This window comes from Homalodisca vitripennis, chromosome 2 (genome assembly GCF_021130785.1).
Source record: "Homalodisca vitripennis isolate AUS2020 chromosome 2, UT_GWSS_2.1, whole genome shotgun sequence".
Taxonomy (NCBI): Eukaryota; Metazoa; Arthropoda; class Insecta; order Hemiptera; family Cicadellidae; genus Homalodisca; species Homalodisca vitripennis.
Genome location: NC_060208.1, coordinates 118150553 through 118156838, shown reverse-complemented (window position 1 = coordinate 118156838; position 6286 = coordinate 118150553).

Sequence of the window (6286 nt, the reverse complement as noted above, 5' to 3'; positions counted from 1 at the left end):
AGTGATACTGTATCCGCAATAGACACTGTATATTGTGTCCATTCTAGTTAGATTAATAGCGTTTTTGCAACTTGTAGAGTCCTACATGAGTGAACAGTGGTGGGGGAAGGGGAGTGAGAGAGAGAGAGAGATGTGGAGAAGGATAAGCATGGACTGACTTCCTTCTCCACATTCCTTACCAACCACTCCTCAGTCGCCACTTTACCACTCTAGGGTATGTGTTACATAACAGCTGTTTTACATACTCAGTAATAATAACAGCTGTTAACAATAAAAATGTGTTAAAATACTTCTTAATTATACTAACATATTAAATAGATGCAATGGACTATTCTTAACATAAACAATAATAATAGTTACTCCATAACAACGAGAATAACAAAAAATAGCGTGATGCTCCAAAACACCAACGCATGGAAGCAAAGCAAGCACTCGGTTCCCACTTTTGTCTTGTAAGGAAAATAGATCGGCCAATGAAAGAGGGGGTGGTGGTAGGCGTGGTCGAGATCCTGCTCCCCACTCCCCCTATGCGCAAGAAATCTTTGTGCAGGTCGCTTTAAAAGCGGCTCATCTATAATAAACTTTAATTAATGTGTGAGAAGAAATATTCATGGTTAGAGAGAGTTGTGAATTTAAGCTTTCTCCAAACAGTATCGAAAGATTTTTTTGTTAAATTTGGTGTATCGAAATGAAAATTAAATTTGCAATTGATTTTATTACTAGAATAGTTGCTGTGTCTTGACCGGAGACATAATTTCTATTAGAGTTTATACATTTGAAAATATCATTGTTAGAATTTAGTATTGCAAGTTCTACTTCTTGAATCATGGATCAATTAACTGAACCTAATTTTCAAGCAGTTCCTTTTGTATTTATGGTGTATTAAATGGGATGGTGCTTCCAGATTTATAGATTAAGAGCCGGATGTAGTGATATGACTTTGGGTTTTTCCTCATAAGATCAATAATAAACCTCATGCACTAATAGGCCCCTATTCTTGATCGTAACGTCAAGGGCGTTGACTCACTTGGAATATCTAATACTCATCCAAACGCTTTCTATTTTTTCTTATTCTTTCTTCTCATATAAAGTTTATACATTTTTAATATTTAAAATATATACAAAAAACTGTGATTTTTCCAAAGTAACCAATACAAATATCTAAAAGACTAAAAGTGTTTGGATGCTAATTAACTATATCTTGAAAATAAGACATCTCTCATAATTCCACAACTAAAAGTTAGATCATGAAAATACATGAGGTTTAAAATTGTTCTTTTGTATTTTTTAACACTATTTGATAATTTAGGTATGAGAATTGTATTATTAATCTGCATTAATAATACAAATGCAGACTGCTCGGAGGCAACTTTTTGACCCACAAACTCCTGATCTTAATATACATATAATTTTTAGTGATGCCCTTTACACGAACATAATAAATTATAAGACATCCCAAATGAGCTTAGGGTAGAACTAAGCACACCATGTGTCGTAACAGGCTTCGCTTAGGTTGCATGTAAAATTTTAAACCTGTAGCTAATTCCATTCTCAAGATGTTCTGCGGATAGATAAACAGAAAGACCATAAGAAAAGTTGACAAGAAAATGACGCCTCTTAGAACTTGTTCCTGTAGAAATTAACTTTCATGCATAATTTAAGTCAACTTATGAAATCTTACTCAACATATTTTACCACATCATACATTCACATTTTTATTCATTAAATTGGGTTTCATATTAGTGTTTAAATAATAAAAGTGTACACACCATAAAACTATTTATGTGTAGGGATTGTTAGCCTACATGTGTTAATAAGTCACATGTTTGAATCTGTTATGGGTGTACTTAGTTTGTTTGCAATTTTATTTATTCTGCTATTTTCTCGTTCCCATCTTGATGTACAAATTTTCGCTAGTGCTCAGTCAAATCCTGTGAAATGACATGCATCATCTTTGAACTCAATGTTTCTCAAATGAAGCTTCAAGCACAATTTCAAGTCTAGATCAGTTCTGACATGCATTAAAAAAAACCTTAATGATAGGAAAAGAACTGCTGTATTTGTAGTGTAGCCAGCACAAACGCTAGAGGGAAAAGAAGAAAATCAACATTTTTGTGCAGAAAATGCAAAAAGGTTTACATCTGAAGTGTAACTTTTCATCACTGCTAAGTTGTTTTTTTGTTTTAAATGTTATTCCACTTAAAAATACTAGACAACTTTCAAAATGTATAACTGACAGTTTAGTTTTACTTGTGTGTTTGTTAATTTTATCTGTTTTTCATTAACTTTATAGTTTGTGTAAAATCATTAACTGGTTTTAACACTTACAAAATTGTGCCAGTTGTTAGATTTCTAAAAAATGCCACAATTTTTAATTTGCAAACATTTTACCATTAATTTTCAATAATGTGTTTGTGATTTAGTGGACATTTCAGTGAATTTATTGATTAGAGCCCAGCTATTTTTTCATCACCATAAGAAGGTTCCAATAAAAAAACCCAAAACCTTTTTCATATACGTTATTTTTTGAATAAAAATATTTTAATTTGAGACAGGCTATTTTTAGTACTTTATTTCAATAGATTGAATTTTGATCTATAATTAGGTAAAATCATTAAATTTGTTTAAAAAATAACATAGATACAAATTATTTACCAACACATTGCAAAAAGGAAGAAAATCTCTGGCACTGGCAGGTACACATTTATAATAAATGCTTGGCATTGGTAGAGTACAACTTGAAAAATACCTATGGCACTAAAAGGGTTAATATATACAGTGTTTGACAAAAGTTTATTCAGAAAAATGTATACAGGTTTCTTGATTTTTTATTTCTCATTAACTTAGTTTTCATCAAGCATTTTACATCTCAGCAACTTGCAAGGCTATCAGAAACTTGAGTAAAATGTTTCAAAAATAAAAATATGTACTTCAGGATGTAGCACAGGATTTTGACGAAGTCCTGGAACGCTGGTCTTCTATATACTGTTCAAAATTAGGCTTCCAAATTACTTGTGAAAGTTCATTTTCATTTACTTTCTGATTGATACAATATACCAGAATGAGCTGGTCTGTCTCGAGACTCAACATTGGTACATTCTAATTATATATTTTATACACAATTTATCAGTTTGTACTATTTATGCTCTCTCTTTACTTGGTGACAATACTGTACTGATCTCCAACATAGCGATATTGAAACTGTAAAAGGTGCTTCGTTGGCCACAAAGTTAAGTTATAAATTCTAAGTTAAATCAAGGCAAGCACAAATTTACTTTATTAACAAAATATCCGTTCTCAAAACTAAATGTGCTTTGCTAATTTATTAAGGTATTTTCTAGTTCTCTCCTCCAAATCATCCAGAATTATTTTAAGAATCAGTACCGATTCCCCCTGGTATAATGAAAACCGTTAAGTACAATATGAAATAAAAGTACCCACCATTTCAAACTTCTGGTTATAACTTTCCTAGAAAACCTAAAACATTTATCAGGTGCAGTACACTTTAACATTGGTCAAAGATTACTTCAAAAGAGATTCATGCCATATCTTCCAAGCAGTGTGAAACTGGCCATAGATTCCATCCATAAAAAGAACTAATCCGCTGACTTGAATCCTAACCTGGTTCATGAACTACTCCTGACCTAGTTCCTGAACTACAACTAACCTAGTTCCTGAACCGGTTCAATCACTTCAGGATTAAATTATATTATTAAAATTAAATTTTATAATTTAAAAAAAAGAACAAATACAAAAAATATCTATAGATTATACTTAATACATTACTTTGAATACATGGTCTACTGTATTATATTACTACCCTCATTTTAGACCTCTCCTATTTTTGGACAAATACCAATCTATAGATAGCCATATCTCAAAAACGTACGAGCCAATTTTGATAAAACTTTCTGTACACATTCACTACATGGTCTACTATAGTAAATAATAAGCCTCATTCTTAGGCCACGCCTATTTCCGAAGCCACAATAACTTTATAGGCCAAGTGCTGACAAAAACCAATCTATGGACAGCCATATCTCAAAAACGTACGAGCCAATTTTGATAAAACTTTCTGTACACATTCACTACATGGTCTACTATAGTAAATAATAAGCCTCATTCTTAGGCCACGCCTATTTCCGGAGCCACATCGATTTTACAAGCCTAGTGCTGACAAAAACCAATCTATGGACAGCCATATCTCAAAAACGTACGAGCCAATTTTGATAAAACTTTCTGTACACATTCACTACATGGTCTACTATACTAAAATACAAGCCTCATTCTTAGGCCACGCCTATTTCCGGAGCTACATCGATTTTACAGGCCAAGAGCTGACAAAAACCAATCTATGGACAGCCATATCTCAAAAACGTACGAGCCAATTTTGATAAAACTTTCTCTACACATTCACTACATGGTCTACTATACTAAAATACAAGCCTCATTCTTAGGCCACGCCTATTTCCGGAGCCACAATAACTTTATAGGCCAAGTGCTGACAAAAACCAATCTATGGACAGCCATATCTCAAAAACGTACGAGCCAATTTTGATAAAACTTTTTGTACACATTCACTACATGGTCTAGTATACTAAAATACAAGCCTCATTCTTAGGCCACGCCTATTTCCGGAGCTACATTGATTTTACAGGCCAAGTGCTGACAAAAACCAATCTATGGACAGCCATATCTCAAAAGCGTAAGAGCCAATTTTGATAAAACTTTCTGTACACATTCACTACATGGTCTACTATACTAAAATACAAGCCTCATTCTTAGGCCACGCCTATTTCCGGAGCCACAATCACTTTATAGGCCAAGTGCTGACAAAAATCAATCTATGTACAGCCATATCTCAAAAACTTACGAGCCAATTTTGATAAAACTTTCTGTACACATTCACTACATGGTCTACTATAATAAATAATAAGCCTCTTTCTTAGGCCACGCCTATTTCCAGAGCTACATCGATTTTACAGGCCAAGTGCTGACAAAAACCAATCTATGGACAGCCATATCTCAAAAACGTACGAGCCAATTTTGATTAAACTTTCTGTACACATTCACTACATGGTCTACTATAGTAAATAATAAGCCTCATTCTTAGGCCACGCCTATTTCCGGAGCTACATCGATTTTACAGGCCAAGTGCTGACACAAACCAATCTATGGACATCCATATCTCAAAAACGTACGAGCCAATTTTTATAAAACTTTCTGTACACATTCACTATATGGTCTACTATAGTAAATAATAAGCCTCATTCTTAGGCCACGCCTATTTCCGGAGCTACATCGAGTTTACAGGCCAAGTGCTGATACAAACCAATCTATGGACAGCCATATCTCAAAAACTTACGAGCCAATTTTGATTAAACTTTCTGTACACATTCACTTCATGGTCTACTATACTAAAATACAAGCCTCATTCTTAGGCCACGCCTATTTCCGAAGCCACAATAACTTTATAGGCCAAGTGCTGACAAAAACCAATCTATGGACAGCCATATCTCAAAAACGTACGAGCCAATTTTGATAAAACTTTCTCTACACATTCACTACATGGTCTACTATAATGAAATACAAGCATCATTCTTAGTCCGCGCCTATTTCCGGAGACACACCTATTTTACAGGCCAAGTGCTGACAAAAACCAATCTATCTAGGTTATGTGCTAAAAAAATCTAATCTATTAAATCAACTCACCTGGAAAATCGTAGAGCATATTTAGGTTAATCCTCGCATACATATTGTAGCCACTTTATACATTCTTACATTCATACTTTACATTCATTTGAAGTAACTGTAAGATACACTTACTTGTAGGTAAACACTTTTTAACACTACTTTAACACACTAACTTTTACTTTAACACACTACTTTTACACTTTTTAAACACTACACTAAACAACTAACAACAACTATTCCATACGGTTTCTTCTGCCAGTTTTCATTATAATATATTGAATGTGCAGAATACATTGCATTTAACCTACGCCAGGGACGGTTCACTGCTAAATGCCGGAGCTACCGAACCACTGTCCACTAGCGGAGAGACGGTATTTCAGTAATCAGTACTTTGTAACGGTTACTTTTCTACAGTATCTGTAACGGTTACTGAGAACTAAAAAATACAGACAACAGGTACTTTGTATCTAGTACTCTGTTACAAGGTACAAATATTTTCTCGTACGGATTACTTTACTAGTCCTGAAGTATAGAATAGAATAGAATAGAATTTATTTTTGAAAATATTACAATAACACATTATATGCATTGG